Here is an 18,210-nt window from a genome sequence, read left to right as displayed (position 1 = left end):
TTACTGTCCAAGAAACCTCCTAAGTACTTCGCAGCACAATTATCGTCTCGGGGTTGTTTTCCGAAATCAGCATAACTACATAAGTAATCGGCGAATTATTCGAAGACAACGTGAAATCACAATACTCAGTCTTGACTCTAGAAAGCCGTAAGTGAACACTTTTTGAATACATTTATATTTCACATCATCGATAGGAGCTTCTAAGTATTGAACTGATAAATTATCATTATTTATGGATACGTATAAATTAGCTGGGATATCGCTCGGATCATTCCGACATCTGCAGGATTGTTTAACACACTGGCGCGCCATGGCGTACCGTTTTCCACCTACAAGTTAGATCTGCTTCTGGCTAACTAACAGTGAAATTATTATGGTCTTGAGACGACTGATGGGAATTATGTGATTGATTCACAAGTCATATTATAAAGTTATAATATTTCACGACTCGTGGGATCGGCTTAACCGACTCTTAGGCGTTCGGTGCTGGTCTCACAATGGTTGGATGCAATAACACAATAAACACCAGTCTTATTATCCTGGCTTGTCCGATTGTAGAGCCGCTATTCTGGACCTATTATGCGTTGTCTGTCTGATGGGATGTTCGTGGGATAAATTCGACCGATTGGTCATGAGATCAAGGTAAAAGTCCTAATATATCAGATGAACGGACACAAATGGAAAGGGTGATATATGTAAGTCGACTTTGTTTAAATGTCCCATAACAAAATTTTCCAATTGGGTACATAAAATTCTAAACACATTTAGGACCAAGACCTACAAAGTTTTATATTTTTATATTATTTTTGTGTTTTTGCTAAATGTGTTCGTGCTTCCTCATCTATTTTTGTTTGTGTATTAATATTTGTATGTCTTGTCACAGTAACAATGGGACCCAAAAATAAATTGTCCATAGATGTAAGAGTTTTTCAGCAATCCTGCTGAGTGTTTTATCATGAAAATAAAAATTGGTCTGTTTTAGCAATAATTTCACTTGAAATTTGCCATGGTACGAAAAACAACAAAAACACAAAATAAAATTTATAAAAATAATACAATTGAAAACAACAACGACAAGAATAGATATGTAGCAAAAATTTAAGGGTGACATGTGAAATGTTTCAGAAAACGACAAGATAAAAATAAAAACGAAACGAACAGAAAATCAATAAATAATGATGCGAGTCCTTTTACCATTTTTCCAAAAAAAAACATAAATGTAACTAATGAAATTAAGTTGTATACAATTTAATATTGAATGCAACATTAATGACATTTAGTAGTTTTGAAGACATGATAAAACATGCAATAATTTAAGGTTTCTTTTAGAAATTGACAATAATGAAGAGCAAGGAGGTAGAGGTAAAGATTTACTCTTACTTATTTCAGTAACTATTTTCAACTTCAGAGCAACTAAAGTTCTTGTTTTGAAAACTAAATTTACAAAGAAATATAAAAAGGAAACTGCTAAACATTTAATTTTCTCTTACAACTAAAATAAAACATAAAATAAAAAAATCTTATTTTTTAAAATTAATTGTAAGTTATTCAACTCAAAGCCATTTAATAAAACAAACTCATTTAAAATTTGTATAATTTTCCACACAATTAGTCAACCACGTAGTAGCGGCAGTTAGTGGTTGGTTGGTGGTGGTCTTTAAATGCTTCAATAGAGCCGATCATTTACTGAATGTCTTACTATCATTTTACATTTCCTGCATTTAAAGAAGTTCTACATTTAGTTTTCTTGTCATTATTATTGTTTCATGCTCAAATATACGTATTTCCATAAATCCTTCTTATGATCGCCCCTGTATTGTTCTCGTATTCCATGTCAAAGTCAAACTACTTGTGTTTACACATTTTTGTGCCCTGGAATATCATTCAAGTGCAACGAAAAACAATTCAAAAATTCTTTGTTACTCTTTGTTGTTTTGTATTTTTGTGGAGTTGACTTTTTTTCAATAAGTATTATATTAAAAATTAAGATATTCCCTTCTTTGGGTACTTTCATTTGTATTTCCAGTTGGATTTTTTTTAAGTGTTTAATGGCTAGTATTTTAATGGTTTCTCTGTTTATTTCTGGTTGATGGGATATTTTTTAAATGTTTAATAAATTTCCATAAAGCACTCAATATTATTGATAGGACAAAAGAGATTCTCTCTACACTCTAAAAAATAAAAAGATTATTAAAAACACTTAAAAAGCATTTTTCAATGGTTTGGAAATATAACCATATACGGACAGCACTACGTGATAAAAAAAACAAAAAAAAAGACCAGTGTCTCCCAGTTTTGCTCAAAGTCATTCACTTTTTTTATGGGCCCCAAAGATTTGGGGCTTCGGTGTCATTTTTGCAAAAAAAGTGATCATTTTCTTAGGCTCATATCTTGCAAACTATTCTGAATTTTGATTTACCCTCTGAGGCAAAGTTGTAGCCCTTATCATAAAGAACAAAAATTCTGAACATATAAAATCAAAAAAACTTCATCTTCAAGATCAAAATCACAAAAAACTTTAAAAAATCGATTTTTTTTACCTTTTTCCCCTGTTCAGGTCCATAGGTAGCACAAACCGTTCAAAATTCAAGGAAACAATCAACTACAAAAATGTACCTAAGATCTCAATAAACAACTTTCTAGAACATATGAACTTCCTAGGAATGATTCTTAACACCGTTTAGCTAGGTTAAGTTAGTAAGAAAAAACTAAAGGAATTAAGTGTTAAACTAAAGCATACTTTTAGGTAGCTTTAAAAAAATAAAGGTATTTACGATTATATCGGTAACGGTAACCGTAGCCAACATTGCTGATAAATGAGTAATATGTGCTACGGTTCATTTCACTCCACAAAAAATATGAATGAGTTTAAATCGCAATGCCGAGGAGGCAATATGTAGAAGAAAATATTTTCGCATTGCACAGTGGTGTAGAAAAAAATGAGGGAAATAAATCTGTAACTTCTAAACGGTTAGGCCGAAATCCTAAGTTTTCCGTAATTAATTTGCCACGTAAAAAACATAATATAACTTTTGATAATTATTAAATTCATGAAATACTTTTTTGCAAAATATAACAAAGAATAATTTTTATTGAGTTTTTGCAAATTTTATTTATGAATATTTTTTAAAGAAATTTTACAGTTTTTTAAAGTAAAAAGAAATTTTGAAATTTGTTATCAAGAATCCCGCAATTCCCAAAAAAGTTTTGAAACATACCAAAAATGGGATTTTTTAGTTTTTAGGTTATAATATCCATACCAGGTTCGGGGTTATCGAAATCCTTTATCTAATAATTGAGAACATATTGAGCCATCTAAAATGGGTTACCACATTTTGATATCGACTACGCGATTTGAGAATTTTTGCCCTAAATTTGAATTTTACATAAAAAATAGGCGCGGTTTGGATGAAGCTGGTTCCCTCGGTATCAAAAATTTTTAATTTTTTTTCATTTAAAATATTTGCTGTAAAGTTAGCTTTTTAAAAAGTATGAAGTCCTTATAAATCTTTCTAGAATTTTTTTTAGATAACTTAAAACAAAAAAACGTACTTTTTTTCCAAAAATCTAGAAAAATCGCCTTTTTTAATTTTTTTAATTCAAATGCATATAACTTTGGTCATGACTGTACTTTTAAATAGTTATTATTTTATTTGACATATACATTTGATGGTAGTCCAATATAATAAAAAAAAGAGAAAATGGGGAAATATTTGGAACCGATGTTATCAAAAAACTAAAGTAGGGTGGGCAAAAATATTGAAAATTTAGTATTTAAATGCGAATATCTCCTAAGTTATAAGTAGGGTTTTTAATTTCCCGACCTTTTTTGATTCTCGGGAATCAGGAATTTTTTTTTCTACATTCCCGGGTACCCGGAATATATAATGATACTGTAAATTAGGAATATTATAGCCAAATTTCATATAAAAACTTAATGTTATAATTATTAAATATCAGAGCATCGAATTAATTAATAAAATTTGAGCTTAATTCACTAAAATCTTACTCCGTAATTAAAAAAATGTGAGCCTTTCATTCCATAAATCCATTCCTAATATTTAATTTTTTAGATTCATTCCAAAGCCTTTGTTTAAACTGAATTAATTTTAAAGTTAATTAATAACAGAATTTATTCAAACTTTGAATGATTAAATTTTTGTTAAATCAAATCATTTACAAAATTAATTGAAAAAATTGTCTTAAACCTTTTTGTACTAGATTCTAACTGAATAAAAATTTAATCATTTAATAAATTTTTGAAGCTATTTTGTCATGGATTTGAAGAAGAAATTTAAAGAAATTAGAATGATTCAATAAGAAATAAATTCTATAAATAATGAATTCTCTTTTTGAATTTTCATACGAAAAACCCTAAATAAATAATAATAATAATAAGCGGTCTATTATTGCCAAGATATAGGCAAAAAACTGTAAAAAACTTTTCACTGTTTTTGGTGAAAAAAATAGAGTTCTAACTTGTTTTCTATGTATTTTCGTAAGTTTTTAATTCTCGTGATTCCCGACTAAAAATCCCGGGAATCGGGTAGTGAAAAATTGGCAAAATTCCCAGGAAATTTGTACCGGGAATTCCCGGGATAAAAACCCTAGTTATAAGAGAGAATAGATAGCTACGACAAGGTTTTTTGTAACGCTTAATAAGGAAATTCTATATTTTTTTTAATACGGAACAAAAATTAAGAAATAGAATCGTTTTAATAATATCCGAGGGTTCCTAATTTGGGTCCCCTAGTAGCGCCCATGGTGGGTCCATGAGGTCCAAGTTCAAAACTTAAACTTTAAAACACTTCCTCTTTGAGCATGTCAAATTTTATTCAAATCGAACTAACCGTTTAGAAGTAACAGATTTATTTCCCTCTTTTTTTTCTATAGAAAATTTACTCGATGTTGTCTCACAGAAACATTTTCTATAGAAAATTAGCTCGTTCTCTAGAGACGTCTCATTTCATTCTGTCGTTGTCTAGAGACGACATATTTTCTATAGAAAATTCTGTCGTTGTCTAGAGACGACATATTTTCTATAGAAAATTCTGTCGTTGTCTAGAGACGACATATTTTCTATAGAAAATTCTGTCGTTGTCTAGAGACGACATATTTTCTATAGAAAATTCTGTCGTTGTCTAGAGACGACTGATTTTCTATAGAAAATTGTGTCGTTCTCTAGAGACGACTGATTTTCTATAGAAAATTGTGTCGTTCTCTAGAGACGACTGATTTTCTATAGAAAATTGTGTCGTTCTCTAGAGACGACTGATTTTCTATAGAAAATTGTGTCGTTCTCTAGAGACGACTGATTTTCTATAGAAAATTGTGTCGTTCTCTAGAGACGACTGATTTTCTATAGAAAATTCTGTCGTTCTCTAGAGACGACTGATTTTCTATAGAAAATTCTGTCGTTCTCTAGAGACGACTGATTTTCTATAGAAAATTCTGTCGTTCTCTAGAGACGACTGATTTTCTATAGAAAATTCTGTCGTTCTCTAGAGACGACTGATTTTCTATAGAAAATTCTGTCGTTCTCTAGAGACGACTGATTTTCTATAGAAAATTCTGTCGTTCTCTAGAGACGACTGATTTTCTATAGAAAATTGTCTCGTTCTCTAGAGACGACTTATTTGCTATAGAAAATTGTGTCGTTCTCTAGAGACGACTTATTTGCTATAGAAAATTGTGTCGTTCTCTAGAGACGACTTATTTGCTATAGAAAATTGTGTCGTTCTCTAGAGACGACATATTTTCTATAGAAAATTCTGTCGTTCTCTAGAGACGACTTATTTTCTATAGAAAATTGTCTCGTTCTCTAGCGACGACTTATTTTCTATAGAAAATTGTCTCGTTCTCTAGCGACGACTTATTTTCTATAGAAAATTGTCTCGTTCCCTAGCGACGACTTATTTTCTATAGAAAATTTTCTCGTTCCCTAGCGACGACTTATTTTCTATAGAAAATTGTCTCGTTCTCTAGCGACGACTTATTTTCTATAGAAAATTGTCTCGTTCTCTAGCGACGACTTATTTTCTATAGAAAATTGTCTCGTTCTCTATTTTCTATAGAAAATTGTGTCGTTCTCTAGAGACGACTTATTTTCTATAGACGACTGACTCATTTTCTATAGACAATGTGCTCTTTGTCTAGAGTCATATTTTCTGTTGAGATTTTTAAGAAAAATTATATTTAACCACAATTTTTCTCAGTGTAGCATTTTGTTATTACTATAACTTAATAAACAACTGACTGGAGGGAGTCATTCGAGTTTGACTAAAACAACCACTTGAGTGGTTTTTATGAGTTATTGATTATTAGGAAAATATAGTTTTATGTGAATTTCTCTTAAATGAAGCATATTTTTTATTGAAATTTAATTTTAAAACAATTAAAATGTACGAGTGTATAAATTTTCATAATTTCTTTTTCTATGGGAATCCCCACTTCAAGTCAATATTGACATTGGGATCTGCATATTGTGGGTTTTCATGCCCACAGCATTCATGTTCTTAATATTTGTATAAATGTGTATTTCCATAAGGACCATAAAGAAATTTATATGTTTTTTTGCTGTTATTTTTCTAAAAACTAGATAATCTTATTCATTTGATATTTGTCACGTTGTGTCAATTGTGGGGGGAAATTTATTATTTTATTTTCTCTATTTTTATTTTTAATGGACATTTGTTGTAGTTTCTGTGAATTTATTCAAAAGGCGCCAGTAATAAAACACTTTTAGATAATTATTCTATAATATTAGAAATCATTTATCAAAATGGTCACTGGCTGGTTGTGTTTTCAAAGATGCTGTCGGATTATGGAAAACCTCAGGATTTTGGAAGGGTTATTTTTGTTGATGGCAATTTTTGTGAATTACTTTTTTCAAATAATAAATTCTTTTAATCTTAAAATAAAGATAATTTAGTGTAATCTTTGATAATCTGTAATAATTCATTTTCTATAGAATATTTCTTATTGTTCGTAATATTAGTTTTTAAAACAAATATTGTAGATTTTTTACAATAAATTTGTAAAAAAAATTTCTCACACTATGAATCTAAATTTCTTAAAATTTTAAAATTGTTCACTATTCACATTTCTCTTGTAACTACTTCAGTCTAGAGTCTAGACCCTTATAATTGTTCTTATTTACTACTTGATATTTTCTACATTTGAAAATATATTTTTTAATAATTAAATATTTTAGTTTTAACAACAAGTGCTTTGAAGTGTACAGACACAAAATCATTGAGACACTTATAACTCTTATAACGAATGGATGGTTGTACTTTATCAAGGAGTATAATTTGCTGTAGAAGGACAGCTCTACAAGACAAATGTTAAAGTTACGAGTATTATTTTGTGTTTCTATTTTTTTTTTTTTTGTTAAAGGCAAAAAGAAATGTACATATTCTATGAGTCATCTTAGACAAATACATGGACAGAGGGTAAGTTTTTGCTGCAATGAATTTGTTTAAAAGACAAATAAACTGGCAATATATAACATTTTATAGACGAAAGGTACGAGTGCTATGTTAAAATGTAATAATGATAGTAAATATTAAAGTACATGCTGCCCTTTTAGAACACAGTTGAATAAAACTGGCAATAACTTTTTTTTTATAGAAAATCAGTTTCACCTAGAGTTTGTAATTTCCACATTTTTCATTTGCAACTCCATAAAGTATAAATATTCTGGATCGTTATAGATAGATAGTTGAAATCAACTTTCCGAAGTCCCCAAATAACTTACATAATTGATTGCTACATCAATATATCCGCTACAGTCCAACTTAGGTTGCTATTAAATATCGGGAAAATCGTAATTTTTCACAACATTCAACAAAAATTTTTATTCATAAATTCTTTTTACAAATTAGGTCTAATATTCTGAACAATTTTGGCCCATTGCCGATACCTAAACTTTTATGAGGAAGCATAGATTAAACAATTTTGAAATATAAACTTGTGTAGAAAATCAACCCTGAAGGAAATCTGGGGACAAGTGACTCCTAGTCACCAGTTTTGACGATTATTTTGGTGACTTTTTGGCGACATTGATCGTCTATATTTTTATATTAAAAAAAAATGAAGACGACTCTTCCAACTGTTATGAATTCGTACCTTTTTGTTTTTTAATTTTTTTAATACAACGCACAGTGGTATAGAAAAAAAATTTGGAAATTAATCTGTAACTTCAAAACCCTTACACCCAGCGAAAAACTGAACACATCCGTGTACAATTTGATACCATTCGGTGTCAATAGTGTATCAACCCCGTATGTGTACAAATTGTAAACGAACGGTGTCAATTTGACAACGAAAAAATGACACCATTCCGTAGCCGATTTGACACCATCCGTTGTTGATTTGACATAGTTCGTGTACGATTTTATAACAGACCGTTGACAATTTGTCACCGTTTGTGTACGATTTGACACCAGACCGTTGTCAATTTGACACTAAAAATTATCGACTTGATACCGTTTGTGTACGATTTGACACCTTACAATTTTTCCTTTCTATTTTTTTGGTAATTAATATAAATAACAATTTCTTTATTTTTTAAATTTTTTTTAATACAATACATATAAAACATAAATATAAAATAAATATAAAAACTATAAATTTCCATTTGGAGTTGTATGTCGTCACTGGTCTGGATCTTCATCTGCATCAACACAAATTCGCAATCAAACACAATTACACTTTATTTTATATTTTGGATCTTAAACCATTTATTTGCATCACTATTACCCTTTATTATTTATTAAAATATTTTAAATTTTTTAATGTAAATAAAATTAAAACACACTTATAAAAAGCAACTTACATTGAAATGCGTCGCGAATAATTTAACAACATTGCGTTGTCGATTCGTACCCGTTTGTTTACAAATTGTAAACGTACGGTGTCGAAAAAAAGTGACACCGTATGGTATCAAAATGACACCAACGTTGTCGATTTTGCAACGTCGTTTTTCCCTCAGTGTAGTCCGATTTTAATGAAATTTAACGTGCGCAAAGAAGAAGTGTTGTTGGGCCAACCAAAGTAGGACACCTCGGGTATTTTCAATTTTTAAAAGGATCCTATTTCTTCGTCTGTGTTCCGATTTCAAAAAAATTACATATGGGCAATTCCACGAGAATGACTACCACGACCGAAAAACCAAAAACCCTTGAAACTTTTTTTCACAATGATTTGAATAGGAGAAAACACTAAAATATTACTATGAGAAAGTATTTAGAGCTTAATACAACATTTTAATGGTAAAAATAATAATTTAAACTGACTTTATTTAATTAGCATGTCGTATGATGTGAATTTGACTCTGATTGTTTTTTTGCTACTGTCAAATTGTTTATTGAAACCGAATGTATATTTTCTATTAATTTTTTTAGTTTTTGTATACATATATTTACAGAATACATATTGTTTTATTATAAGAGAAAAATCTGTCACGTACGGTATGTCACGTTCGATATTAAATTTTATTTATTATAAAACCATCCAAAGATTGTTTTTATTTAAATATGACGGTTTGTAAATGAAAAATATTTGGTTTAGTGTAAAAAATTAAAAGAAAACATAACGTATCTTACGATTCGCAAATTTTCGCATATTTCTACATGTACCTCAAAATGACTTCCGTTTTATGTCACGTACGATATACCCTTATTTCGCTCGATATTTTGGACAACAATATTTCGAAAGAACTTTTTATTATATTAAAATATAGTACCCTCTGAATGGAACATAAAGACCAAATTATTTTCCAGATTCTCTTATTTTTGCAAAATCTATTCCACGCTATAGGCGAACAAATGTCACGTACGATGATATGGAATTGCCCATATATAGAATTTCCTCATTGAGTACAACAAAAAACTTCGTCGTAGCTATATATATTCGCATTTGAAAATAAAATTTTCAACATTTTTACACATGATAACAGTGGATCCAAATATTCCCGATTTTCTCCATTTCTCTTTTATTGGACTAGAAACAAATGTATATCTCCAACAAAAATAGATTTTTTTAAAAAACGTTACTGACTTCAATCTTAAATGCTTTTGAATTTTAAAATTTAAAAAAACCGATTTTTCGATAGTTTCTGTGAAAAAAGTTTTTCTTTTTAGCTTATCTAAAAAAATTTCTAAGAAAATGTATTAGTAATTTACCTTCACGCTAAATATTTAAAATGAAAAAAAAAATTGATACCGAGGGGACCATGTCCATTCAAAAAACAGTTTCACTATTGACATTTGCTGCAGGGACGTTATACATTTGATGTTGTTTGCTTTATAGCCCAATCAATCCTGCATCGCACTTATTAAAGAGCTTGGAAATTCATTACGAATGACTTTACCACCTGACCTCATCTCTAAATCTCAAAATGCCTTCACGAAGTAGCTAGTAATTCGTTACAAGGCTCTATAGAGGGCTTCCTAACGCCTTACTTTCAATAATGTAAGGATTAGTGTCTCAAAACTAGTGAAGCTTTGCATTTTGTGGAACTTGGGCATAAACACCCTGCTGGCGGAGATGTAAATCCGAAGGATTGAAACTTTTACATATGAGGGCGATGTAGCGGTATAAATATCTGGTAAATTTTGAAATACAATTTCGTGGTAATATATGGAGTCAGAAGGGCGTAAACTGATTTAGTGAAATATTTCTTGTGGACTTCTCAGGGTGGAACTGGTATTTTCACAAGGAGTTATTGTTAATTTTAATCCAACGAAACTAAATGGAAACAGAGTGAAGATCAAGGATAGCGTAAAGTATCTTGGTATCATCCAGGCCAGAAGACTATCCTGGAATCTCAAAATAAGAATGTTGACTTCTGTATATTGAGACTATTTTTCGATATTAAATTTTCAATAATTATAAAGGGTTATGTGGCTAAGCAGATTCTGCCCTCTTGCAGGTGTAATGAGGATATATACTGGTGGTTCTAAAAGAATGCATTCTGAAGGAGATTTTAGTATTTTTTTTTTCATTTACTCAGCACAGATGGGCAGTGCTACTCCAGCGATGGAGCTTCTAGCGATACAATCGTAAAAGGATACTAAGTATTTACATTGAATAAATATATTAACTTAAGTTCTACTGTACAATACCGAATAAGCAATTAATATTCATATGTTAGGGGAAAGTGTTCACGAATGCTCCCAGCGATTTCTATCTTGTGTTAAAATGTTTGTCAGATTTGAGACCAGGTGACTGCTCGTGGTCTTTGCTCCGCTTCTACAGATCTTCTCCATGATGTTCGTTGTCGTCCACCATTTCCTCTCCTTTGCGGATTCCATTGTAAACTGGACTTTGCTATGTTGGGGATGCAGCGGATTTCGTGGCAGACGGAAGTTTGGTTGCTAATTGGCAGCAGGTCGGTGTTTGTGATGCGGTTTAGCCAAAATATTTTGTTTATTTTGCGAAGACATTTATTTACAAACACTTGTAGTTTTGTTGTTAAGGACTCAGTGACTTTCTACGTTTCACACCAGTGGAGAAAGACCGACTTTACGCTAGAATTGAACGCATAGCCAACTACGATAGGTATTATCAAATATCGTTAACGAAATGTCAGCTAACCTCTCGACATCTAGGCTAACCGAAGAATGCCGGGTGTCCATGAATGATATAGAGAGACATGCTGGGATTTTGATGATGATGAACGATGAGGTGATTAAACCCATTCATGGCATTCCTCAAGCTAAACGTAAAATACTTGTTCAGCTCAAACTTACTGACTTTCACCGCCAGCAGATAAGGCAAATGGTATCAAATATAATAGAACAGCGATTACTGCAACAGATTCAACGATTACTATAAGAGATGTCATATCGAGGAAGGGGAAGAGACGATGTCTCAACTACTCTCTCAATATCCGTCCTTGATCATTACTAGAGAGCTCATGTTTGGGTTGGAGCAGTTTTCCTGAAATGATAATCTGGTTGGTTCGTAATGGAACAAAGCGTTTTTAAAAGTCTAATCAAAACCCAAATAAATATTTTCTATTTTTTTTTCAAATTGTAAATCTGACAGAATTCTAACTCATATTGCTAGAGGGCAAACTGTACTTGTTATCGGAATACCCCTATTTTCTAACACTCACATAAATGTGGCAACAAAATACATACATAAACTAAAACTAACAAGCTAATCAATTTTTTCTATTTGTATATAAAGAAATCATATTCCATAAAAGATTTCTGCTGAAAGAAACAAATAAAAAAAATAAAAAAATTCAAAACAAGTGTCCTGGGAATCATAAAGGCGAAAGAAAAACATGAAAATCTTTTATCACACTCGCACATTTACAACATCATTATTACAAGCAAGCTGCACATCTAAGGGACCCTTAGTCTGTCCTGTATCGTTCCATTAAAATGTATTCTTTTGGGTACAACTAAACAATTTTGACACTATTAAACATTTGGTTGTGGTCATTGTCTCAAAAGAAAATCAAACTTATTTTTACTTTCTTCTTTTACATACATTCTTCTATATTTTCTGTTATATTTTTGTTTTTTTGTATGTTTGTCCATATTTTTGCACAATAGTTGTCTTTTATGGTGAAAAAAGTAACACATGCATTTCAAATGCGGGTTAATAAGTAGTATTTTGTTATGTATCTAAGGGATTTTCTTTGAATCTACTATCTATAAATGTTTTTATTTTTTTTTTGTTTTTTATTAGATTACAATACATGGAAATCGAAATGTGTTTATATATGAATATTAGGTTGTCCCTTAGTTTGCACTTATGTGATTTTCGATGATCCCAAGTTCCCCGTTCATTGAGTACATGCTCGTACTGCAATCCACAGAATCTACATAAACCCATGACAGCATTACCCAGAGCGTGCTGGTGGTATCTTTGACCATAATGTTTAGTAAACAATACCATAAGTATCCTAAGGTCGCCCTTAGCGAGCAATTGCAACTTATATCAGAATTTCGGCCCAACAAAAGTTCATCGATCCTCCCTGTTAGCCAAACAATAAGTCCGTTCGTTACCAACGTAGCCCTCGTCAAAATGTTATTGGTGTATAACTTAAAAATGCAATAGATGCCATATATTTTGAACGCGGTTTTTGTATATGGGCAATTCCATATCATCGTACGTGACATTTGAACGCCTATAGAGTGTAATAGATTTTGCAAAAATAAGAGTATCTGAATAATAATTTGGTCTTTATGTTCCATTCATTTTGAGGTACATGTAGAAATAAGCAAAAATATTCGAGTCGTGAGAGACGTTATGTTTTCTTTTAATTTCTTACACTAAACGAAATATTTTTCCTTTACAATCCGTCATATTTAAATAAAAACAATCTTTGGAAGATTTTATAAGAAATAAAATTTAATATCGTACGTGACCTACAGTACGTGACAGATTATTCTCTTATAATAAAACAATATGTGTTCTGTAAATATATGTATACAAAAACTAAAAAAGTGAATAGAAAATATACATTCGATTTCAATAAACAATTTGACAGTAGCAAAAAAACAATAAAAGTCAAATTCATTTCATACTACATCCTAATTGGGAGCCTAGTTTTCGCCGGAATTTTAGCCTAAAACATTAAAAAATTAATTATAATCAGTTTAAACTATTATTTTTGTCTTTAAAATGTTGTAATATGATCTAAATACTTTCACATAATAACATTTTATTATTTTCTTCTCTTTTCTATTTTCTTCATCTTGAAAAAAAATTTCAAGGGGTTTTGTGTTTTCAGTCGTGGTAGCGATTCTCGTGGAATTGCCCATATATCATTTTGAAGTTTACATGTCTGTCATTTATTCATCTCACTTAGTTATTGAACATTATATTATAAACAACAAAGTATTTTTGCTTCGGAAATTTCGAATTTTGTGACAACAAAGCGTCATATGCGGGAAGTTTTGCTTTACTTCTTTAGTTTGCAAAAAGTGCCGCTGCAGAGCACCGATTGCTCACCAAAGCTTATGGTGAATGTATTTCATCGGTTTTAACGTGCGTGAGACATGGAAGACAAAGATCGTCCAGGCCAGCCAAAAAAGTTTGAAGACCATGAATTGGAGGCAATACTCTATAAATATTGTTGATAAAATCAACCTACTCAAGCAGCAATTTCAAAATATTTGAGACCTGCTGGATTCATCCAAAAGCTGGAAATTGGGTGCCATACGATTTGAATACTTGAAAGACGATTTTGAATGTCCTTGAACGCTTGAACGCTATAAAAGAAAATCGATTTTGTACCGAATCATTACTTGCGATGCCAACCAGCCGAATCGATACCAAAGCCAGATATCCATTTCCCTGATAAGATCATCACAGGGAACCTGTATCGATCGCAACTGATTCGTTAGAAGCAAACATTGGGCGAAAAACGCTCAGAATATGTGGCCAGACATGATATAGTAATATTCCATCATGACAACGCTCGGCCACATGTAGCAATACCTGTTAAAGGGAAGGGTGGTAGGGAAGTATTACCTCCTCTGCTTTATAGTGCAGACCGTGCCCCATCCGACTACAATTTGTTTCGATCGATGCAGAACGCTCTCTCTGGGATACGCATTACTTTGGAACAGAGTATGTGAAATTGGCTTGATTCGTTCTTGGCCTCAAAAGATGAGCATTTCTTTTGGCTCGGAATCTATCAGTCCAATTTTGAATAAAAATTCCCCTGGCGTTTTCTCCCTTTTTTCCATTTTATCTATTCAAATTCAATGGGAAAAAACTCCCGGGGAATTTTCTATTCATAATTGGGCTGTATATGTTGCCAGTAAGATGGGAAGAGATCATAGCTAACAATGGCCAATACTTTGAATAGCGACTTTGATGACCCACTATTTGTCACCGATCTCTAATCGGTATTAGAACATGAAAGATCGAGTGCAATAGGGGAACACACATGTAGTACATACAACGATCCCTACTGAGCGAGATGCGCATTTACTATCCTCATCCTTTACCAATATATGAAAAGGTGAAATGTACAAAATAGAGTCCATCACATGTGTGAGAAAGGCTCTCAGGACCTTATTGATCCAGAGAAGACATAGCTGTTCCGGCTGTTGCCATCATATAGCGGCATAGGTCAGTGCTGAATTTATAATGACATCAAATGATCTGTAGATCACTAGATGTCTTAGGCCCCATATTCTACCAAAGGGCGCTACAAACTAAATGTTCTAAATAAAATAACGAACCGAACTAAATACCCAAACTACCCCACCATAGTGGGGAGGGTATAATGCGTTTGTGCAGATGTTTGTAACGCCCATAAATATTAGTCTAACACCCACCTTAAGGTATACCGATCGACTTAGAATCACTTTCTGAGTCGATTAAACGATGTCCGTCCGTCTGGCTGTCCATGTAAACCTTGTGCGCAGAGTACAGGTCGCAATTTTGAAGATATTTCGATCAAATTCGGTACATATTATTTTTTCGGCCCAAGGACGAAGCCTGTTGAAACTGGCTAAAATCGGTCCATTATTTCACATAGCCCCCATAGAAATGTCCATCCGAAATTGGACTTTATCGGTCATAAATGTTTAATTTATATATGTATCTCCACAAATTTGGCTCCAAATAAGTTTTATATACACAAAATTCATGTCACCAAATTTTGTTACGATCGGTCCATAATTAGTCATAGCTCCCATATAGACCCGCTTCCGAAAATCACTTTAACGTGCATAAATCGCTTAAAAATGTTGATATACACACAAAATTCAACACACTTAACTTTAATATAGACATAAATCACACGACCTAATTTCATGGTGATCGGTCCATAATTGGTCATAGCCCCCATATAAGGCCCACTTCCGAAAATCACTCAAAAATATAAATTATTGAAATTTTAAAAGAAAAATGTTTTTGCTCTTTTACTTAGTGTAGGGTATTGACCGACCATACTTTCTTACTTGTTTTTAAAATATAGCTCTGCCTATATTACTCCAGAATTTCCTCCTGAATTGATAAATAATTCCTTGGGTGATGTTAAATCAAAACAGAAGTGAAATAATTCCCAATAATTGCATTACAAAGGTTTCTTCTCTAGGGTGTATAAAATTTACATTTTTATAGACATTCCGTTTGTAACACATCGAAATATTCACCGCAGACCCACAAAAGTATATATGCATATATTCTGGGTCCTCATAAGATAATAAGACTATCTAGCTAAGTCCGTCTGTCAGTTGAAAATAGAATAGGGCTAAAGTATCCAAAACCGAAAACCGGTCAACCGGTTTTTTCATCTTTGTAAACTCCACCGGTTTCGGTTTTTTTAACTTTTCGGTTTTTTGACAAACCGGTTTTTGTAAGACGGTTACCGGTTTTAATGAAATATTTTTTCTAAAGCTCATTCAAACATATTTATGAAAAACTTTGATAGCATTTTTAAAAATATTGATTTATTTTATAGAAAATTGTAGCATTTGACAACATATAGTAAAAGATATAAAATAATTGCATATAGAATTCAACAATTTTGTAGACAAAAGCCGAAACCGCTTAACCGGTTTTTTTAAAAGACTATAATCGAAACCGGTTTTTTTAAAAACACACTTTTTCGGTTAAACCAGAAACCGGTTTTTTTAATTTGCCGATTTTTTGGACACTCTAGATAGGGCCCAAATAAGGTTTTTTGGTATAGAAAATGGGAAATATCGGTCCATGATTTCACCCAGCCCCCATACAAATATCCCCCGGAATACTGTTTCAGCAGTTATAAATATCTTTATTATTCGAAAATCCTGATAAAATTTTGCACAAATTAGTTCTAAGTACTGTAAAATGTGGGTTTTGAAATTTTATGAAATTTTATGAAATAAGTGCCATCCTAATGAATACGTTTTACTTAGTTGTACATATACAAATATATGGGCATTTGTCTTTGTAATATAATGTATTTGTTGTGTAATTGGGTTTCTTTTATTTTTGGGTTATTATTAGAAATTGTCACACCTACTGTGCATGAGTTCCTTTTTGATTTAGTTGGCAATACATATTGCAAATTAGGGATGACATTATACCCTACACATTTTGTTTTGCTACAATAGGTATGTAAATCGTTTTTAAGCCGATATTATTTTTTAAGAATTCCAAAAATAATATAGAGAGTTGGTGCACTAACGAGCTTTATTGAGGTAAAATTATATTTAGATAAAAAGTTAAAAGTCTATAGCAAATAATGATTTGTGGATAAATCTAAATATTTCTGTTCAGTTGATATAAGAAATTTCGTAATATATTGTTACGAAATTGTACTTGAATTCAAATATAACGATTTTAACGGCTGATTTAAAAGTAGCATAATACTTTCAAATAACAGTGATGTAATAGCAAACTGTAACATATCTGTGGGCATTATTAACATTGAATAAAAGCTTTCAGTTGACCATTGATCGTAAGTTGGCAACGCTTTTTGCTGAGACCGTATATTCGAATTCGAATATTCAGTTAAAGAACATTGTAGAAAGTACACCACAGATGCCGTATGTATTAGAAATATCTAGACAGTTAAAGAAAAATCTAGAGTGCAGATGGCAGTGTTATAATTAGTGACAGAGGTTGCAGTCGTTAGTGAGTTTGATCAGAGACGCTTTTCGAATAAACATTAACTGAGTGTGCTGTGTTTTCGTGAATTCGTGTACATTATAAAGTGTGTTTGTATTTCTGCGAATTTATAAACGTGTATAAAAAAACATTGAGTGACTATTTAATTATGTTGTTGTTGTACATTTTAAATAAATAAAGAGTTGTTACAATTGTTAAACTACTACACGGCTTTTATTTACAATCAAAAGTATCCGGTTTATTTTAAGGAAATAAACCAACGTTTTGAAAAGGTTAAAACGTAACAATATTTACTTATGTATTAGCTACTTTGTGAAGCGGTTTTCTAAGTCGGCTTTAACTGTCACAAACATGTATAGTTGTATTCTATTTCATATAAATCCAGCAAACAAAAATTGACATTTATCATCTAAACAATGTTACTTTTGTTTAGCACACAAATACAATTATTGAATTTCACTAATCTTTATGGTTTGCACCGTAATAAAATTCGTTTTAAAATAAAAAAAATATTTCTACCTGTTTTGCGTATCTAACTTTGTTTTTTGGGTTTAAATTTTCATTATGAGCATGTGAATATTTTGTAAGGATTTTGCTAAAAAAAAATAATAT

The 18,210-nt window shown here is 31.4% G+C and overlaps 1 protein-coding gene across 2 annotated transcripts in view; it reads right to left on the bottom strand.

The window, feature by feature from the left end:
- Positions 1-18,210, bottom strand: part of RpL29 (ribosomal protein L29) — a 242,714-nt gene that overhangs the window by 74,272 nt on the left and 150,232 nt on the right. The window contains exon 1 of one of the 2 annotated variants that reach the window (XM_065514053.1): positions 16,318-16,328. The exons of the other annotated variant lie outside the window; for it this stretch is intronic. The gene's annotated coding sequence lies outside the window, so the exon portion shown is untranslated. Of the gene's footprint in view, positions 1-16,317; positions 16,329-18,210 lie in introns of those variants that run through there. 2 annotated transcript variants of the gene reach the window in all.

The sequence above is a fragment of the Calliphora vicina genome, chromosome 5 (genome assembly GCF_958450345.1).
Source record: "Calliphora vicina chromosome 5, idCalVici1.1, whole genome shotgun sequence".
Lineage (NCBI taxonomy): Eukaryota > Metazoa > Arthropoda > Insecta > Diptera > Calliphoridae > Calliphora > Calliphora vicina.
The sequence above is the reverse complement of the archived record's forward strand: the minus strand, read 5'-3'. Positions and strand labels throughout refer to the sequence as shown.